The sequence below is a fragment of the Phyllobates terribilis genome, unplaced genomic scaffold (genome assembly GCF_046119375.1).
Source record: "Phyllobates terribilis strain yellow unplaced genomic scaffold, ASM4611937v1 Scaffold_2__4_contigs__length_985480577, whole genome shotgun sequence".
Taxonomy (NCBI): domain Eukaryota; kingdom Metazoa; phylum Chordata; class Amphibia; order Anura; family Dendrobatidae; genus Phyllobates; species Phyllobates terribilis.
The window spans coordinates 947,700,314-947,722,463 of record NW_027362762.1 but is presented as its reverse complement, the minus strand read 5'-3'; the positions used below and the strand labels follow the sequence as shown (position 1 = coordinate 947,722,463).

The window sequence follows — 22,150 nt, the reverse complement described above, 5'->3', positions numbered from 1 at the left end:
CAATAGGCAGGCTGTTTCCCCCTTATAATGCCCTATGCAGGCTGTCCCCCCCCCCCTTATAATGCCCCATGCAGGATGTCACCCCCCATATAATGCCCCATGCAGGATGTTCCTTTCTCCCACCATATAATGCCCCATGCAAGATATCACTCCCCTGTCTATATAATGCCCCATGCAGGATGTCACCCCCCCCATATAATGCCCCATGCAGGATGTCACCCCCCATATAATGCCCCATGCAGGATGTCAGCCCCCATATAATGTCCCATGCAGGATATCACTCCCCTGTCTTTATAATGCCCCATTCAGGATATCACCCCCCATATAATGCCCCATTCAGGATATCACCCCCCATATAATGCCCCATGCAGCATGTCACCCCCCCATATAATGCCCCATTCAGGATGTCACCCCCCCATATAATGCTCCATGCAGGATATCAAACCCCTCTCTTTATAATGCCCCATGCAGCATGTCACTCCCCCATATAATGCCCCATGCAGGATGTTACCCCCCCATATAATGCTCCATGCAGGATATCAACCCCCTCTCTTTATAATGCCCCATGCAGCATGTCACTCCCCCATATAATGCCCCATGCAGGATGTCACACCCCCATATAATGCCTCATGCAGGATGTCACACCCCCATATTATGCCCCATGCAGGATGTCACCCCTAATATTATGCCCCATGCCTCCATACATTAAAAAAAACAAACAAAAAAAACCTCACCTCACTTCTCACTTGCTGGCGCTGCTCGGGTCCGGACTCCAGCATCGCCGGCGTCTTCCCGCTCTGCGCTGCCTGTGACGGCTCAGGGGAGGGCGCTGTGGAAAGACGTCACCGCACCCTCTGACCTGAGACGTCACAGGGAGCGCACAGCGGATCTGCAGAGGCACGGGGAGAGGTAAGTATCCCTTTATGGGAGGCACGTAGCTTGAACGTTGTAATAACAGGTTTAATAAACATTATTTATACTTTACTTGTAGCAAAAATATTTTCTTTCTTTTTAATATATATAAAATACTTTTATAACAATTGAGCACACGCACATTAGCAGCAACACAACTTTACTTTCTGCAACGACCAGTTTTGATGAGATCCCTCCTCGGGCGTGTCCCTCTCATCCGGGTAAGCTGGCTTGTGGGGGACCTGCTGCAAACCCCCAACGAAGGTCCTGGGCGGGCTGCAGGACTGGTGTAGGACCACTGGTTTGGCCACGGCAAGCAGGTTTTAGCGGTGGTGGTCTTGTGAAAACCACCAGGGGGCACCTCAGGAGGTGCAAACTATGTACAATGGTGGGACCGCTCATAGTTCACGGACTGCAAGTTCAGGTTAACTTCTACTTAACATGAGAGCTACCGGGGAACTAGTAGCTCAAGGGCGCCCCCTCCTGGCCTGCGCCTGGTTATGGGAGGTGGGTGACCCGTCCTGGTCATCCTCCTGTTCAGTCGGGGTGTCCTGTTCCAACAGTTCCCTCACCCTCTGAACATTTAGGGCATGCTGTAGAGCCATGGGCACCATCCGTGTCACAGCTCCTGCTGGTGCGGCGACTGCTCCTGCCTGAGCAGCATCGGACTAAGATATTTCTTGCGGGGGCGTTGTCGAGGGCCGCGGCGTTCTGCTGATCATCCACCATCGCTGCGCCCCCCCTAGTTAACTGCAGCCTACCTTCCTGCTTGTAGAGCCGGCTGTGGTCCCCCGGACGGGGATAGGAGAACTGCTCAACTAGCAGTTCCCGGTGCAGGACCTGGCGTTCCCTTGCGTCTGACATCAGGGCGTGTGCTTCCTGGCACGGCGGTCTCCTTCCAGGACCTGACGCTGCGTCAGTGCGTGAGGCGGGGCCTGGACTTCGCGCGGTTACGCCCCTCTTCTTCCCACGAGGCAACAGGAAAATGGCGGACAATGGCGGGAAACAGTGGCAATTGGCGGGAAAACTTCACCACGGTATGCGACACAGTTCTTTAAGGCGCACAGTACCCGGTGGCAGCGGGCACGATATCCTGTTCGTGACGCCACTTAAAATGACGCGCCCAGGGGATGGGGATGACTCGGTACCTGGGCCTTTACCTGGTTTGGGGATGTCGTGGTGGTCGGCTCCCGGGCCCGTACCCTGGGGTCACTCTTGAAAAAGGGGATTGGAACTTGGATAAATTAAATAAACAGTTTGTGACGCCACCTGTGGTACCTGGTAATGATTACCAGCGCTGCTTCAGACCTCCGGGGGTGTTGGGATGGCAGCTGAGGTGTTTCTGCTCCCCACAGGTGGAGCGGGCCCCCGGGGCAGGGATGGGGACCCAGCCGGGTCAGAGGAAGAACAGACACGCACACAGGGGTTCGCTTCAGTACCTTTACTGATGATGGTAGTCAGGCACGGTCCGGGGTACTTGTAGGTGGTGTGCACTTCTGGACTTGCTCCCCAGTGTGCGGGTGTAAGGCCTCCTTGTCTGTATCTTCCTGCCTCTCTCCCTGGAGCTTCTGACCTGCCTAGAACAGGGTCTAGCTTCCTTGCTGTTTCTAACACCCGTCTGCTTGGCGGCGAGGGCTTTCCACTGGTTACCACTATCCCTGGACGCTGGGGCCTTCGTGGTACCTGGTCCTCTGAAAGTGCGGTATTCACGGGTGGACCGAGGAGTATAAAATCATCCTCAGTATGCCGGATTCCTTACTGGGCATAGAGATCCCAATAGGCACGGGCCCGATGCCCGGCTTGCGTCTGGGAAGAACCTTGTATGCTCCCTCTGTCCCAGATGGCTCTTCTCCTCTCCTCTTCCTTCTGGCCCACTCTAGGCCCTCGCTGGCCAGGCTAGCCCGCAGCATGGGGCCTAGCCTGGCCTTCAGCCACACAGACTGCAGCTTGCGCTCTCTGTGGTTCCTCTCTCTCTGGAAGCTGACTGAGAACTCAACTAAACTGCACTGAGAGCTCCCTAGCTAAACTCCAACCCCCAGTATCTGCATACTTGTCAGGGCTCCATCTAGTGGACTTGGGTGGAGATGTCTGCATGTATTGAGGCCACTGGGGAGAACCCGTCTGTGCAACACCCATGAGTTCTGTGACAGCCTGCAGCTGCAGAGCATCACAGAAATATGAAGGGGTGAGCCTACACCATATAATGTCAGCACAGGGGGGGGTGTGGGCAAGTCTCTCCCTTCAGCAGGGACCTCATGGAGAAGCCCATCTCCGAATCCGATAAGAAGAGGGTGTTATGGGATCAGGGGAGGTTGTGCCGGGAAACGGTTCCCTGTAACCCCCAACAGGAGTGGATGAAGGAAAGGCAGCTGGTCGTGCCCTATCAGTTTAGTAACATAGTAACATAGTTTTTTAAGGTTGAAAGAAGACTAAGTCCATCTAGTTCAACCCATAGCCTAACATGTTGATCCAGAGGAAGGCAAAAAAAAACATGTGGCAAACACTAAGCTCCACATTGGGGAAAAAATTCCTTCCTAACTCCACATACGGCAATCCGACTAGTTCCCTGGATCAACGCCCTATCAAGGAATCTAGTATATATAACCTGTAATATTATACTTTTCAAGAAAGGCATCCATGCCCTTCTTAAATTTTAGTAGAGAATCACTCATTACAACATCATGCGGCAGAGAGCTCCATAGTCTCACTGCTCTTACAGTAAAGAATCCCCGTCTGTGATTATGATTAAACCTTCTTTCCTCCAAACGTAGAAGATGCCCCCTTGTCCCCGTCTCAGGCCTCAGAGTAAAAAGATCAGTAGAAAGGTCTTTGTACTGTCCCCTCATATACTTGTACATAGTAATAAGATCACCCCTAAGCCTTCGTTTTTCCAAACTAAGTAACCCCAAGTGTAATAACCTGCCTTGGTATTGCAGACCCACAGTCCTCTAATAACCTTGGTCGCTCTTCTCTGCACCCGCTCTAGCTCAGCTATGTCTTTCTTATACACCGGACACCAGAACTATACACAGTATTCTAACTGTGGTCGCACTAGTGACTTGTATAGAGGTAAAATTATGTTCTCCTCATGAGCATCTATGCCTCTTTTAATGCATCCCATTATTTTATTTGCCTTTGCAGCAGCTGCCTGACACTGGCCACTAAACATGAGCTTGTCATCCACCAATACACCCAGGTCTTTTTCAGTTACAGTTTTGCCCAGTGTTTTACAATTAAGCATATAATTATACAGTTTATTTCCTCTGCCCAAGTGCATTACCTTACATTTATCCCCATTAAAGCTCATTTGCCATTTATCAGCCCAAGCTTCTAGTTTACATAGATCCTCCTGTAATATAAAATTGTACTCCTCTGTATTGATTACCCTGCAGAGTTTAGTGTCATCTGCAAATATTGAAATACTACTCTGTATGCCCCCTACAAGGTCATTAATAAATATGTTAAAAAGAAGGGGGCCCAATACTGACCCCTGTGGTACCCCACTGTTAAGTGAGACTCAGTCTGAGTGTGTTCCATTAATAACCACCCTTTGTTTCCTATCACTGAGTCAATTTTTAACCCACTTACACATATTTTCCCCTATCTCCATTGTTCTCATGTTATGTATCCACCTTTTGTGTGGAACCGTTATCAAAAGCTTTTGAAAAGTCCATATACACAACATCCACTGCATTTCCTTGGTCCAGTCCGGAACTTGCCTCCTCATAAAAGCTGATCAGATTAGTTTGACAGGAACTCCTCATCGTCATCCACCATTTCACCCAGACTATTTTTAAGGGGGCCAACACTATCATTTTTTAGTTTCTTACTATTTACGTAGTTAAATAATATTTTGGGATTATTTTTACTTTCTCTGGCAATGAGTCTCTCTGTCTCAATCTTTGCTGCCTTGATTTGTTTTTTACAGAATTTATTTAATTTTCTGTATTTATTTAATGCCTCATCACTACCTACTAGCTTTAGTGCTCTAAATGCTTTGTTTTTGTCACTTATTGCGCCCCTTACAGCTCTATTTAGCCATAGTGGTTTCCTCCTATTTCTAGCATGTTTATTCCCATAGGGTATATATTGTGCACAGATCCTATTCAAGATGCTAATAAATGTCTCCCATTTGCTTTGTGTAGTTTTATGTCTCAGGATATCGTCCCAGTTTATTGCACTAAGATCATCTCTCAACCGTTGGAAATTTGCCTTCCTGAAATTTAGTGTCCTTGTAACCCCTCTAACTACACATCTTACTAAAGGATAAATGAAAGCTTATTATTTTGTGATATCACTATTACCCAAGTAATGCCCAACTCGTATATTTGATATGCGGTCTGGCCTGTTGGTTAATACTAGGTCTAGCAGTTGGGTCCTGAACCAGTTGTGAAAGGTAATTGTCTCTCATAGTTGTCAAAAACCCATTACCTTTGCTGGAACTACAGGTTTCTGTTCCCCAATGTATTTCAGGGTAGTTGAAGTCCCCCATAATAATGACTTTTCCTTGAGTCTATGCTTCATCTATTTGCTTTATGATGATATTCTCCACTGCTTCCATTATTTTTGGAGACTTATAACAAATCCCTATCAGTAATTTATTATTTTCTCCCCCTCCCCTTATCTCCACCCACAGGGACTCTATATTTTCATTAGATTCACACATATTCTCATGCAAGATGGGTTTTAAGGATGATTTTACATATAACCCCCCCCCCCTCTAACGGGTCTGGGAGGCGGAACCTCTGGGCTACAATACAAGGGGGCGGTCCTTGTAAGGGAGCGGGTGGCGACCAGGCAGGTAGTCACAGGAGGTGACCAGGACAGTCTCTGGGTGTACGGGCAGGAGGACACGGCAAGTGATCGGGGCAGTCTCTGGATAAAGGGTAGGTACGACCTGTGATGGCTGAACCTCCAGGTAGGCTAGCAAGGCAGATGAAGAATGTGTGCTCCCAGGTGAGCAAGCGAGAGTCTCTGGAATAGCAGGTGGTCACAGCACGTGACGGCGGAGCCTCCAGGTAGGCAAGCAGGCAGGTAACGGAGAAGCGCTCCCAGGTGAGCGGGCAAGAGTCTCAGGAATAGCTGGTGGTCACAGCACGTGACAGCGGAGCCTCCGGGCAGGCAAGCAGGCAGGTAGCGGAGAAGCGCTCCCAGGTGAGCGGGCAAGAGTCTGGAGTAGCTGGTGGTCACAGCACGTGACAGCGGAGCCTCCGGGCAGGCAAGCAGGCAGGTAGCGGAGAAGCGCTCCCAGGTGAGCGGGCAAGAGTCTGGAGTAGCTGGTGGTCACAGCACGTGACAGCGGAGCCTCCGGGCAGGCAAGCAGGCAGGTAGTGGAGAAGCGCTCCCAGGTGAGCGGGCAAGAGTCTGGAGTAGCTGGTGGTCACAGCACGTGACAGCGGAGCCTCCGGGCTGGCAAGCAGGCAGGTAACGGAGAAGTGCTCCCAGGTGAGCGGGCAAGCTGGTCCATAGACAGACTGACCGGAGTTGTAAGGCAGACCGTCGGACCTCAGGAAAGCAGGCAGGTAGCTGAGGTGCGCTCCCAGGTGAGCGGGCAGGCTGGTCCTTAGACAGACTGACAGGAGTAGTAAGGCAGACCGTCGGACCTCAGACTAGCAGACAGGTAGCAAGTAATCAGGCAGGAATCTGACAGGTAACTGGCAACGGGACCTGAGGGCTGAAGCACAGGTGAGACACAGGTGCAAACAACATTGCTCGGGCACCTCCATTTTGGAGGAGGTGCCTTATATATGATGAAGTCCTCCGGCCATTGGCCGGGGACTCCTTAGGACGGCGCGCGCGGCCCCTTTAAGAGGAGGGGAGCGCGCGCGCGCGCGCCCTAAGCACAGGGGCCGGGAAGGAGCGCGCGCTGAGAGCAGAGCGGGAGGAGGACGCCGGGAAGGAGCGCGCGCTGACAGCAGAGCGGGAGAGGGACGCCGGGCACGGGGCAGAGCGGTGAGGGGAGCAGCGTCCCTGCCTAGCAGAGGGCAGGGACGCCGGCACTACAGTACCCCCCCCTTTAGGCCCCCCCTTTTTTAGGCCAGACAGAAATTTAGCTAGGATGAGAGGGGCATGGATGTTCTCCCGGGGCTCCCACGTTCTCTCCTCAGGACCAAACCCCTTCCAATCTACCAGAAAAAAGGTCTTTCCTCTTACCCTTTTGGTGGCAAGAATGTTCTCTACCTCAAACTCGTCCTCAGCAGAAACCGGAGCAGGAGGCGTACCTGTAGACTTGGAAAAAGAGTTAAGTACCACAGGTTTGAGGAGAGATACATGGAAGGAGTTAGGGATCCGTAAGTTGGCCGGGAGTTTCAATTTATAGGCCACCGGGTTGATCTGACTGGTGACCTCCAGAGGTCCGATGAACCGAGGCCCTAACTTGTAAGAGGGTATCTTGAGTCGAACATATTTAGATGAGAGCCAGACCTTATCTCCTGGACGAAATTGAGGAGGATCCAGGCGTTTTTTGTCAGCGTGTCTTTTCATCCGCTCGGACGACTGAAGGAGTGCGGATCGGGTACTCTCCCAAATGGAGGAAAATTTGCTAACGAGAGATTCCGCAGCCGGGTTGTCCACCGAGGTGGAGACAGGAAAAGGAATCCGAGGATGCTGACCAAAGACTACAAAAAACGGGGATTTGGAGGAGGATTCGCTCTCTTGATTATTGTAAGAGAACTCGGCCCATGGTAGGAGATCCACCCAGTCAGAATGGTGGGCATTAACGAAGTGCCGGAGGTAACTGGTCAGGTTCTGATTGATCCGCTCCACTTGACCATTGGACTGTGGGTGGTAAGCGGAAGAGAAGTCCAGGGTGACGTCTAGTAGTTTACAAGTGGCTCTCCAGAAGCGTGAGGTGAACTGTACCCCACGATCCGACACGATGTGGAGGGGCAGGCCATGAAGACGGAAGATGTGACGAATAAAGTCTCTAGCTAGCTCGGGTGCAGACGGGAGGCCTGGCAGGGGAACGAAATGAGCCATCTTGGAGAAGCGGTCAGCGACCACCCAAATGACCGTACAACCGGCAGAGAGTGGGAGGTCAGTTATGAAGTCCATTGCAATATGCTGCCAGGGGGCAGCAGGTACTGGGAGCGGAAGGAGGCGACCGGCTGGCAGATGTCTCGGAACCTTGTTGCGGGCGCAGGACACACAGGCAGAAACAAAGTCTATTACATCCTTGTGCAGGGTAGGCCACCAGTAGTGCCGGGAAATAAGCTGGAGGGTCTTCTTCTGACCAGCGTGGCCAGCCAGTTTAGACGAGTGACCCCAGTGAAGGATCTTCTCCCGATCAGGTACTGATACGAACGTCTTTCCGGGAGGGAGACGATTTAGACTCACGGGAGCCACCTGCATTACTCTGGCGGGATCGATGATGTGTTTCGGATCTTCCTCGAGATCAGATACCAGAAAGGATCGAGACAAGGCGTCCGCCTTGACGTTTTTGTCAGCCGGGCGAAAATGAAGGACAAAATCAAAACGAGCAAAAAACAAGGACCACCGGGCTTGGCGCGGGTTAAGTCTCTGGGCATGCTGGAGGTAAGCCAAGTTCTTGTGGTCAGTGTAAATTATTACCGGGTGAAGAGCCCCCTCAAGCAGGTAACGCCACTCCTCCAATGCCAGTTTGATGGCCAATAACTCTCGATCTCCAATGGAATAATTGCGCTCTGAGGAGGAGAAGAGTTTAGAGAAGAAGCCGCAAGTTACCATCCTCCCGGAAGAAGATTTTTGAGTAAGTACCGCTCCAGCTCCAGAGGAGGAGGCGTCCACTTCCAGGAAGAACTGCTTGTTGCCGTCCGGGCGATGCAGCACCGGGGCGGAAGAGAAGGCCTGTTTTAAGGAAAGAAAGGCTTCTTCTGCTTCGGGCGGCCACTCTTTGGAATTAGTACCCTTACGGGTGAGCGCGGAAATTGGGGCAGTCCGGGAAGAGAAGTGTGGTATGAAGAGGCGGTAGTAGTTGGCGAAGCCCAGGAACCGCTGAATGGCCTTCAACCCCTCCGGTCGGGGCCATTTCTCGATGGCAGACAGTTTCTCTGGATCCATTCGTAGGCCGGTCTGAGAAATAATGTAGCCCAAAAATGGAAGCGAGGTCTGCTCAAAGAGGCACTTCTCGTATTTAGCGAAGAGGTGATTCTGCCTGAGCCTGAGCAGGACCTGACGAACGTCCCTCCGGTGAGTCTGGAGATCCGGAGAGAAGACCAAGATGTCGTCCAGGTACACCACTACGCAGGAGTAGAGAAGGTCCCGGAAGATGTCATTGACCAACTCTTGAAAGACGGCAGGAGCGTTACAGAGACCAAAGGGCATTACCAGGTATTCATAGTGGCCGTCCCGGGTGTTGAATGCCGTCTTCCATTCATCCCCTTGACGGATACGAACCAGGTTGTACGCCCCACGGAGGTCTAGTTTGGTGAAGATTCTAGCCCCCCTCAGACGATCAAATAATTCTGGAATGAGCGGAAGGGGGTACTTATTCTTCACCGTGATCTGGTTTAGGCCTCTATAGTCTATACAGGGACGGAGAGAGCCGTCCTTCTTTTTGACGAAAAAGAAGCCTGCTCCCGCCGGGGAGGTAGATTTCCGGATGAATCCCCTGGCCAGATTCTCCTCAATATATTCGGACATCGACCGGGTCTCAGCAGCGGATAAAGGATAAATACGCCCACGGGGAGGAGTAGTACCGGGTAACAGGTCGATGGGACAGTCGTATGGTCTATGAGGGGGTAATGTCTCTGCCTCCTTTTTATTAAAGACATCAGCATAAGACCAATAAGGAATTGGAAGTCCAGGTAGATTAGCTGGGGTAGGAGAGGGACGGACGGGATGGACGGGAACCAGGCAGGTCTTATGACAGTCTTGTCCCCAGCGAAGGACTTCTCCGGTTTGCCAGTCAAGCACGGGTGCATGTCTCTGGAGCCAAGGCAGACCTAGCAAGAGGGCGTGAGAGAGTCCAGGCAGAACATGAAAGGAGATACTTTCAGAATGCAGCATTCCCACCTGCAGAGTAATAGATTCGGTGATGAGTTGGATGGGGCGTGGTAAGAGCCCCCCATCCACGGCAGCCACAGACAAGGGTACAGCCAGAGGTTTGGTGGGGATGCGGTATTTCTCTACCAGGGACTGTGAAATAAGATTCCCGGCCGCTCCAGAGTCCAGTTGGGCTAGTTCGAAATAACGGTTCTCCCCGTAGACGATTGAAACTGACAACAGCAGGGATGGAGAGGATTTATTCTTGTCTAGGTGGACCTCTCTGAGCGAACCTAGACACAGGCGTTTCCCGACCTCTCCGGGCAGGCACGGATCCGGTGCTCCTTGCTGCCACAGTAGAAGCAGGTCCCCTCGGCACGGCGTAAGTCCTGACGGGTCTTGACCATCTTGGTCTGGTCGACCTGCATAGGCTCAGGAGGGTGTACCTGGTTAGAGACAGAAGGAGTGACGGGTTTCTGAAAAGTAGGAGCTAGACGTGGTAACCTCCTCTCACGGGTGACCTCTCTGGCACGCTCCTGGAACCGTAGGTCAATCCGGGTGGCAAGAGTTATTAAGTCATCGAGAGTGGTAGGAATGTCCCGACCGGCAAGTTCATCTTTAATACGGCCGGACAGACCCTCCCAGAAGACGGAAACCAGAGCGTCGTTATCCCAGGCCAGCTCCGAGGCAAGGGTACGGAACCGTATGGCATATTGGCCCACGGTGAGACTCCCCTGACGGAGGCGTAGCAACAATGATGCAGATGAGGTCTTCCGTCCGGGTTCGTCGAAGACTTTCCGGAAAGCCGTGAGAAAAGCAGGCAAGTTGGACACCAGGGGGTCTCCTCTCTCCCATAGAGGATTTAGCCAGGCCAGGGCCTCCCCGGTGAGATGGGACATGATGAAGGCAATTTTGGCCCGGTCGGAGTTAAACTGGTGGGACAAAAGTTCAAAGTGCAGGGTGCACTGATTTAAGAAGCCTCGAGCCTGGACGGAGTCGCCTCCGAAGCGAGGAGGTGCAGAAAGCCGGGGTCCGGGGTAGGATACCATGGTATTAGTGGGCAGCGGAGCTGCCGGATTGCAAGATATGGCACTGGCGGAGGTTGTTGGTGGATCAGACAGAGTGTTCAGGCGAGTATTGACATTCCGCAGGTGACCCAGGATGGACTCCTGTTGGGACCTCTGACGGGACAGTTCAAGACAGAGGTCCGAGAGCGAAGGAGCTTGGGTGCCACCGGGTTCCATGGCCCGAGCAAACTGTAACGGGTCTGGGAGGCGGAACCTCTGGGCTACAATACAAGGGGGCGGTCCTTGTAAGGGAGCGGGTGGTGACCAGGCAGCTAGTCACAGGAGGTGACCAGGACAGTCTCTGGGTGTACGGGCAGGAGGACACGGCAAGTGATCGGGGCAGTCTCTGGATAAAGGGTAGGTACGACCTGTGATGGCTGAACCTCCAGGTAGGCTAGCAAGGCAGATGAAGAATGTGTGCTCCCAGGTGAGCAAGCGAGAGTCTCTGGAATAGCAGGTGGTCACAGCACGTGACGGCGGAGCCTCCAGGTAGGCAAGCAGGCAGGTAACGGAGAAGCGCTCCCAGGTGAGCGGGCAAGAGTCTCAGGAATAGCTGGTGGTCACAGCACGTGACAGCGGAGCCTCCGGGCAGGCAAGCAGGCAGGTAGCGGAGAAGCGCTCCCAGGTGAGCGGGCAAGAGTCTGGAGTAGCTGGTGGTCACAGCACGTGACAGCGGAGCCTCCGGGCAGGCAAGCAGGCAGGTAGCGGAGAAGCGCTCCCAGGTGAGCGGGCAAGAGTCTGGAGTAGCTGGTGGTCACAGCACGTGACAGCGGAGCCTCCGGGCAGGCAAGCAGGCAGGTAGCGGAGAAGCGCTCCCAGGTGAGCGGGCAAGAGTCTGGAGTAGCTGGTGGTCACAGCACGTGACAGCGGAGCCTCCGGGCTGGCAAGCAGGCAGGTAACGGAGAAGTGCTCCCAGGTGAGCGGGCAAGCTGGTCCATAGACAGACTGACCGGAGTTGTAAGGCAGACCGTCGGACCTCAGGAAAGCAGGCAGGTAGCTGAGGTGCGCTCCCAGGTGAGCGGGCAGGCTGGTCCTTAGACAGACTGACAGGAGTAGTAAGGCAGACCGTCGGACCTCAGACTAGCAGACAGGTAGCAAGTAATCAGGCAGGAATCTGACAGGTAACTGGCAGGTAACTGGCAACGGGACCTGAGGGCTGAAGCACAGGTGAGACACAGGTGCAAACAACATTGCTCGGGCACCTCCATTTTGGAGGAGGTGCCTTATATATGATGAAGTCCTCCGGCCATTGGCCGGGGACTCCTTAGGACGGCGCGCGCGGCCCCTTTAAGAGGAGGGGAGCGCGCGCGCCCTAAGCACAGGGGCCGGGAAGGAGCGCGCGCTGACAGCAGAGCGGGAGGAGGACGCCGGGAAGGAGCGCGCGCTGACAGCAGAGCGGGAGAGGGACGCCGGGCACGGGGCAGAGCGGTGAGGGGAGCAGCGTCCCTGCCTAGCAGAGGGCAGGGACGCCGGCACTACACCCCCCTTCCCCTCCTCGCTTATTTGTACAGTCATTTCTGAACAGACTATATCCCTGTAAATTAACTGACCAGTCATGGCTCTCGTCCTGCCATGTCTCAGATATCCCCACCATGTCATACTTATTTTCCAACGAAATTAATTTGAATTCCTCCATTTTGTTGGTGAGGCTTCTGGCATTAGTGTATATGCATTTTATGTATCTCTCTGTACCTCTATTCCTTCTTACTATATTGACTGTTCTAACCCCACCCCCAATTTCTTTATTTGTGCCCAGGTCACTATCTGCACTATCTTCCCCACCTATAAAATGAATACCCTCCCCCCCCAATCCCTAGTTTAAATACTCCTCCAACCTTCTAGCCATTTTCTCCCCCAGCACAGCTGCACTCTCCCCATTGAGGTGCAGCCCGTCCCTAGCGTAGAACCTGTAGCCAACTGAGAAGTCGGCCCAGTTCTCCAGAAACCCAAACCCCTCCTTCCTACACCAATTCCCGAGCCACTTATTTATCTCCCTAATCTCCCATTGCCTCTCTGGCGTGGCATGTGGTACAGGCAGTATTTCAGAGAATACCACCTTGGAGGTCCTTGCTTTAAGCTTCCAGCCTAATTTCCTGAAATCATCTTTAAGGACCTTCCAACTACCTATAACTTTGTCATTTGTGCCAATGTGCACCATGACCGCTGGGTCCTCACCAGCCCCTCCCAGTAATCTGTCAACCCGATGTGCCAGACTCGAGCGCCAGGTAGTCAGCACACTGTCCGACGATCCCTGTCATTGTGACAGATTGTCTTATCTGTTCCACTAATAATTGAGTCCCCCACTACCAGCAACTGCCATGCTCTCCTATTTCCCCCCTTACTGGAGCTGACACTCCTCTGGCTTTCAGATGACATGCCTTGCTGCATCAGTGCTACCCCTGTACTGACACCCCCCTCATCTGCCAACTTTGCAAACTTATTGGAGTGTGCCAAATCAGGACTAGCCTCCCTGGCACTCTTCCCTCTACCCCCCCCTTCTAACTGTCACCCAGCTAGCTACCTCACTGCCCTGCAGCTCTATACTACCATCCTCCCCCACATCTACCCCAGTGAGCAGCAGACTCCTTTCCATATTGTCTATGGATCTCGGTGTTGCCAGCTGCTCATTTAGATCCAGTATCTGGGCTTCCAAATGCACAACGTGCTCTCATCTCGCGCAGCAGTATGCACCCACGACCGGCTGTTCAAGGATTGCATACATGTGGCAAGATGTACACTGGATAGCATTGTCAATAATGGAGCTCATTTCCTAATGGGGATTGCACTTGACAGAAATGTTAAGTAAAAAGAAATGTAAAGAATTAATAAAATACAGACAGCAATTTAGTCCAAATTCCTCCCTTCCAAACTCCCTGAATCCAAAATCACTGAATCACAAGTCACACACTTACATCCGTTTGCACTTATGCTCCGGTCACACTCGGCTCGTTCACACTCGCTAAGGAAGAAGATTTAAAGAGTGTTTTTTTTTTCCCTTTAGCAGCAATCCAACCTACAGGTCAATGCACTTCCAAAGGACAGGAGGAGTTGCGGGTTGCCCATAAGATTCCACTAGCTGGACACTTGAGGGTCCGCAAAACCAATGCCCTGCTGTCGCACCACTTCTATTGGCCCCAAATGGACCCAAATGTTGTCAACTACTGCTGCTCCTGTATCGCGTGTCAAAGGGTGGGGAAGTCGGGGTGTGCCCCAAGGCTCCCCTGATCACTTTGCTGGTGATAGAGAAGCCATTCCAGAGGATTGCTGTGGACATCATTGGCCCGCTGGCCATCCCCAGCAGCTCTGGAAAACAGTTCATCATTACTGTGGTAGACTATGCTACCCGGTACTCAGAGGCAGAAGCTCTGTCCTCCATTGGGGCTGATAAGGTGGCAGATGCCCTGCTGGCCATTTTTTCAGGAGTAGGATTTCACAGGGAGATGCTTACGGACCAGGAGACTCAGTTCATGTCTCAGTTAATGGAAGCTCTCTGTAAGAAAATGCATGTGCAGCACCTGGTATCAAGTTCGTATCACCCACAGACCAATGATTTGTGTGAACGATTCAATGGTACCCTTAAGCAGATGCTTAAGATGCTGGTGGAGTCCCATGGACATGACTGGGAGCAGTACCTCCCACACCTGCTCTTTGCTTACAGAGAAGTACCACAGGTCTCAACGGGGTTTTCCCCCTTCGTGCTCCTGTATGGCAGACGAGTCCGGGTGCCCCTTGGTCTCATAAGGGAATCCTGGGAAGGGGAACTGAACTCACCCGAAGTGTCCGTCACAGAGTATGTCATGCGGCTCCGTGACAAAATGTAGGCAATGACACAGCTGGTGCATGAGAATATGGTGCAGGTTCAGGCCAGCCAGAAGCTGTGGTATGACTGGAACGCCCGGGAGCGGGTGTACGAAGTGGGTCAGAAGGTGTGGGTCCCAGTCCCCAAGACCCAGAGCAAGCTTCAGGCGGCCTGGGGAAGTCCCATACCCCATACATCAGTGCCTCAATGATGTGAACTATGTGGTCACCATTGACCATGCTAGTAAGAGGCAGAAGGTCTTCCATGTCAACATGATGAAAGCCCATCATGACCGGGAGGCCTGTGCCCTTCCTGTGTGCAGCGTCCCCGAAGAAGACGAGACAGAAGTCTTAGTGGACGTACTGGCCGCTGTCCGGGATGGAGGGTCTATTGAGGACGCGGAATTCAACCCGCAGCTATCCACGGACCAGAAGTCCCAGCTAAGGTGTTTTGGCCTTACCTGACCCTCTTCAAGGGTGTACAAGGGACGACGTATCTAGCTGTCCACCAGGCGGACACAGGGAGTCCCCCCCAGTCCGTCAATCTGCTTACCGTGGATCTCTAGAAAAGACATGAAGGCAGAGATAGATGAGATATTGGGCCTGGGGGTGATCCAAAGGTCAAAAAGTTCGGCTTCGCCTGTAGTATTGGTCCCGAAAAAGGACCAGATCACCCAGTTCTGCGTGGACTACAGGAGGCTAAATGCCATCACAGCTCCCAATGCGTACCCAATGCCATGCATCGATGAGCTGCTGGATCGCTTAGCCGGGGCCTGGTACTTGACCATTATGGACCTGAGTCGAGGATACTGGCAGATTCCTCTGTCTCAGGAGGCCCAGGAGAGGTCCACCTTCATTACACTGTTCGGGCTGTATGAATCCCTCGTCATGCCCTTTAGCATGAGGAATGCACCTGCCACTTTCCAGCGATTGGTCAATCAGCTGCTCGAGGGACTGGAGGGGTTCACGGTTGCGTACCTGGATGACATTGCCATCTTCAGTCCCACCTGGGAGGAATACCTGGCGCACCTGGAGCAGGTGCTCAGGCGGGTCCTGGGCGCTGGGTTGACTATAAAGCCTGCAAAGTGTCAGGTAAGGATGACAGAGGTGCAGTACCTTGAACACCGGGTGGCGGAACTCTGAAGTCAGAGCCCGAGAAGGTTGATGCCATCACCTCCTGGCCCTCCCTCCAAACCAAGAAGCAGGTGATGTCCTTCTTGGGTACAGCAGGGTACTATAAGAAGTTTGTTCCCAACTATAGTGCCCTAGCTAAGCCCCAGACGGACCTCACTAAAAAGAAGCTACTGCAGACAGTCGGCTGGACAGCTGACTGGGAGCGGTCCTTAACAGAACTGAAGGCCCTGGTCCAATCAGCCCCTACGCCACCTCATAGAGGGGGAGATGTCATGGAGATATTAAGAAAATATTAACCATTTCTCCCTGAAGCCCCCCTCACCCCCCCCCCCCTTATTCATAATTTTTCAGGAAAAGAACTGACAATCTAAATTGTCTCCTATGCAAATTAACACTCCACGCAGCTACCTGTGTGCAAGTCTCACACACTGCACACAGGAAAAGTGGCTAATTAGCTAGATGCTGGCACAAAGAGAAAACTACAGGACCCAATTAACATACAAATACATTTCCTCTTAACACAGACCTGGGATAGAATCATAGAATCATAGAATCATAGAATGGTAGAGTTGGAAGGGACCTCCTGGGTCATCTGGTCCAACCCCCTGCTCAAAGCAGGATTCACTAAATCATCTCAGACAGATGTCTGTCCAGCCTCTGTTTGAAGACGTCCATTGAAGGGGAACTCACCACCTCTCGTGGCAGCCTGTTCCACTCATTAATCACCCTAACTGTCAAAAAGTTTTTTCTAATATCTAATCTGTGTCTCCTCCCATTTAGTTTCATCCCGTTGCTTCTAGTCTTTCCCTGTGCAAATGAGAATAAAGATGATCCTTCTACCATGTGACAGCCCTTGACATATTTGTAGACAGCTATTAAGTCTCCTCTCAGTCTTCTTTTTTGCAAGCTAAACATTCCCAAATCCTGCAACCGTTCCTCATAGGACATGGTTTGCAGACCAGTCACCATTCTGGTCGCTCTTCTCTGAACTTGTTCCAGTTTGTCTATGTCTTTTTTAAAATGTGGTGCCCAAAACTGTACACAGTATTCCAGATGAGGTCTGACCAAAGAGGAGTAAAGACCGATAATGACTTCACGTGATCTAGACTGTATGCTTCTGTTAATACATCCCAGAATTGTATTTGCCTTTTTTGCTGCTGCATCACACTGTTGACTCATGTTCAGTCTATGATCTATTAGTATACCTGTCTTTTTCACATGTACTGTTGCTTAGCTCTATTCCTCCCATTCTGTATATGCTTTTTTCATTTTTATTGCCCAGATGTAGTACTTTGCATTTTTCCCTGTTAAAAACCATTCTGTTGGTTGCTGCCCACTGCTCCAGTTTATTTAGGTCTTTTTGAATCCTATCTCTCTCTTCTCTAGTATTAGCTATCCCTCCTAGCTTTGTGTCATCAGCAAATTTAATCAGTTTACCCTCAATTCCTTCATCTAAATCATTGATGAAGATGTTGAACAATACAGGTCCCAGGACAGAGCCCTGTGGTATCCCACTTGAGACATTCATCCAGCTGGATGTGAAGCCATTTACAACCACCCTTTGAGTCCGATCACTAAGCCAGTTATGAATCCACCTAACAGTTGCCTGGTCCATTGCATACTTGGTCATTTTTTCAATAAGGATGGTGTGAGATACTTTGTCAAATGCTTTGCTGAAGTCAAGATATACTATATCTACAGCATTTCCCTGATCCACCCAGTCAGTGATTCTGTCATAGAAGGAAATTAAGTTAGTCTGACATGACTTGTTAGTTACAAACCCATGCTGACTCTGGTTAATCACTTCATTCTTATCCAGGTACTTACATACATGATGTTTAATAATTTGTTCAAAGATCTTTCCTGGTATAGAAGTCAGACTCACCGGCCTATAGTTCCCTGGGTCCACCTTCTTCCCCTTTTTGAAGATAGGAACAACATTTGCTCTTCTCCAGTCTTCTGGGACTTCTCCTGTTCTCCAAGAATTTTCAAAGATTATGGAGAGTGGTTCTAAAATTTCTTCTACGATCTCCTTCAGTACTCTGGGGTGTAATTCATCTGGACCTGGAGACTTGAACTCATTTATGTTAGCTAAATATTCCCTCACAATCTTTCTGTTTACAGATAACTTGGATTCTTCTATTCCTTTAAAAGGACAGTGAAAATCAGTTGATGTTACATTTTCTTTCTGAGAGAAAACCGATGCAAAATAGGAATTAAAAAGTTCGGCCTTCTCAACATCCTCTCTTACCATTTCTCCATTTTCATCCTGTAAAAATCCTATAGCATCTTTGACTTTTCTTTTACTTTTGACATACCCCCAAAATCCTTTTTTATTGCTTTTGACATCTCTTGCAAGCCTTAATTCATTGTCAGCTTTAGCTAACCTGATACGTGCCCTGCAGGATCTGCAGACTGCATTATAATCTTCTTTAGATATGCCTCCCTCTTTCCATTTAATAAACATTTCTTTCTTTCTTTTTAGCATGTGTTTAAGTTCTGTGTTCATCCATCCTGGTTTCCTTAAATGCTTCCCATTCTTCCTACTTTTCGGGATTGTTAACGATTGTGCTTTGAGAATCTCATTTTTAAAAATTTCCCATCCTTCCTGGACATTTTTGTCCTTAAGGACATCCAGCCATTGGATCCCTCCTATTCTCTTTCTGAGTCTCTTAAAATCTGCCTTTCTAAAATCTAACCTTGAAGTTTGAGTCTTCACATGTCTTCCTCCTCTAGTTATCCAAAATTCTATAATAGCATGATCGCTGCCTCCTAGGGTCCCAGCCACCTTTACCTCCTCAACCATTTCCTCCCTGTTTATAAGGATTAGATCCAAAGTAACAGATCCCCTTGTTTTCTCCCCTACCTTTTGGAAGATAAAGTTGTCAGCAAGAGAGGATAAGAATTTGCTTGACCTGTTAGTTTTACTTGAGAGAGATTCCCAACAAATGTCTGGATAGTTGAAATCTCCCATGACCACTACGTCATATTTTTTGGAGAACTTGGTCATTTGATACATAAAGAGTTCATCCATATCTTCAGCTTGCCCAGGTGGCCTGTAGTAAATGCCTACAATGGTGTCCTTTCCGTTGTTCTCTCCTTGTATTCTTACCCAAACAGTTTCCACAGAACTCCCAGTCTCTGAAGCTTCAATCTCTGTGCAGATATACGCTTTTCTAACATACAATGCGACACCTCCTCCTCGTTTATCAATTCTGTTTCTTGCAAATAAGTTGTATCCTTTTAGCCTTTTATTCCAATCATGTGTATCGTCCCACCAAGTTTCAGTGATTCCAATGACATCATATTTCTTTTCCTGCATTAGTAGTTCCAATTCTCCTTGTTTGTTGCCCATGCTTTGTGCATTTGTATAAAAACATTTTAGTTTGTGATTGGTTTCTCTTCCTCCCATATTTTTATTTAGATTTTTTTGTCTTTGTTCTTTCTTTCCACTTCCAGTAGCAGAGATCTCAATAGTATTTGTCAGCTGTATGGCTTTTTCTGGCCTTTTGCTTCCCTTCCCACATTGTTCTAGTTTAAAGCTCTCCTGATGAGTGTAGCAAGGCGACTTCCAAATACATGTTTTCCAGATAGAATGACACCTTCCAGTATAGGGGCAGAGATAAAAGGAAGAAGGAAATGGCTCGTTTAGTCTCCAAGAGAGTTTAACAATTCCCCAGCCGCAGACTGCAGGATTTGCGGCACCTATACGGAATATGGAATATTGTAAGTTCCCTAAGTCTGATAATGATGGGACCTATATTTTCAGTGGCCGGGTCAGCCAAGGAATGTATGCATATTTCCCTGTAGCTGTAAAACCCTCCATGGAGCCATAGCATAAAAGCACCAGGATGATGGGTCGCAAATACGTCATGTGTGGTCTCTAAATGAAGGTAAATTCATAAGGGAAAAGTGGCATCGTTTGCAAGCTTCTGCGATCAACGAGCGTTAACTTATCCCAGAAGATAGCGTTTTTAATTGAAACATGAAGGGAGGAGCCGAGCCCACTTGATGTCAGCACAGGGGGGGGTGTGGTCAATTCTCTTCCTTTAGCATAAAATAGTTGGCTGAGGTTGGAGATTCATTCATTGCCAGAGGGGTATAAGGACTATAAGCAACGGATCCTGTTCGATAACAGTCTAATCAAATCGGGGAGCCCCTCCTCCACCTATATTGAATCGTCTCAGCGATCGTATAGTAAGTTTCTTCCTAAAACCTTATTATTTTGTGTAACTGATTATGTATTTTAATGTCTCCTTTGTAAAATCCTTCTATGTATTTTCCTAAACACTGCCTTCCTTTTGGATTAAATATAAAATGTAATACTTCTGTTTCTTTTGTCCTGTAATCGTTCCCTCCCCCGAAGACATATACGCTACCAGAACGCAGGCGTCTGCCCAGGCCTGTATTATATTTCAAAGCTGGACGGTGGTGGCAGCGAATAATAAAGTTAATAATCAGGCTATCGTGAAGCTGACAGTGACAGTACGGGGCGTAAACACGTATTCCATGCGTTGGAATCTAGAGGTGTGATGCCATACTCTCACTGGTTGCTTGCCGATACCTAAGTAGTGAGTAGTCTGGACTGTGTGCTCGCGATTCCGGACGAAATCCGTGACACAGTGACGGCACGGTGAGATATTGCGTGATCTCCCCGGTGTCGGCCCTGTGAAATACCTGACATGTTGGATCATACTCAGTTGACTCCCAGGGAAACCAAAAATCTGTAAACTGGGCAAGCACTGGAATATTAAATAGTTCATTTTTTTTATGCACACTTACTATAGGGGAAGAGAGATGTACAGTTTGATTATCATAGGACAATCTACTCATCCTTTGAAACAGAGGCTAACCAGGCCTAGGTGTTAGGGATGTCATTCTCTGTAGTCCCAGAGTCCCCTAGGCTTTGCTTTCCTGTTATCCTCATGGCCTGCAATAAAAGTTCACAGATTTTATGGACCTTTGTCCAAAGTTAACCATGTGGATGACAAACTTATCCTAATTTTATTTTTCCCTTACAAACATATCCATACAATATGAGCAATATATATATATGATATATAATTTCTATAATATATAATATAATAATAGATCTTACAAAAAAAATATATAATAATAGATCTTACAAAACTATCACAATAGGACATGATTAAAATCAATTAAAAACAACAAGAACCGTGGACACAGCAATTATTATGACATGATTAAGGTATTGCTAATTGTCTCTTCAGAGAGAAAGAGGACTTGAACTCTCCCGCCACCTATTGGAAGCAGCAATCCTAAAAGTCTATATCAACCCTTTAACGAGCCTTGCCACATGACTTGGGATAAAAGCCAGAACCAGAATTTCAATTTGCACACACATGTTTTGGGGTGTTGCCCCTCATCAGTGCAAAGCATGAGATCTGATTGATCAGTATGAGAGGCCACTGATTATGGTCTAAGGCAGGGATGTTAAACTTAAACACACAGAGGGCCCCAAAATGAAAAACTTGGACAAAGTCGCAGGGCAACCAATATACAGTATAATAGTCCACAAAGTCCTTTCCTACAGAATAATGGGCCCCACATAGTCCTCCAAACAGAATAATGAGCCTCAAATACAGTTGTGCTCAAAAGTTTTCCTTCCTCCGGCAGAATTTTTGCTTTCTTGGCATTGTTTCAGAGAATATGAATGATAACAAAAAAACTTTTTCTCCACTCATGGTTATTGGTTGGGTGAAGCCATTTATTGTCAAACTACTGTGTTGTCTCTTTTTAAATCTTAATGACAACCAAAAACATCCAAATGACCCTGATCAAAAGTTCCCATACCAAAGTTCTTAATACCGGGTATTGCCCCCTTTCACATCAATGACAGCTTGAAGTCTTTTGTGGTAGTTGAGCATGAGGTTACTGGAGGCAAATTTGCACTCATCAGCCCGGAAGCTGCGCATGGGACGTACTTGGACGTTCCAACATGGCGACGATTCAAAAACACAAGGCCAAGTTGACCTGTCATTGGCTACAGCAGTGAAGGTTCTGGAGTGGCCAACTCAGTCTCCTGACCTCAATATCATTGAGTCACTCTGGGAAGATCTCAAGCGCGTAGTTTATGCTAGACAGCCCAGGAATTTACAGGAACTGGAGGCTTTTTGCCAAGCAGAATGGGCAGCTTTACCATCTGAGAAAATAAAGAACCTCATCCACAACTACCACAAAAGACTTCAAGCTGTCATTGATGTGAAAGGGGGCAATACACGGTATCAACAACCGTATGTGAACTTTTGATCAGGGTC

At 49.5% G+C, this 22,150-nt stretch overlaps 1 protein-coding gene across 5 annotated transcripts in view; it reads left to right on the top strand.

The window, feature by feature from the left end:
• The window catches only part of LOC141239282 (OX-2 membrane glycoprotein-like), an 82,977-nt gene that overhangs the window by 7,927 nt on the left and 52,900 nt on the right, over window positions 1-22,150 (top strand). The window lies entirely within an intron of this gene.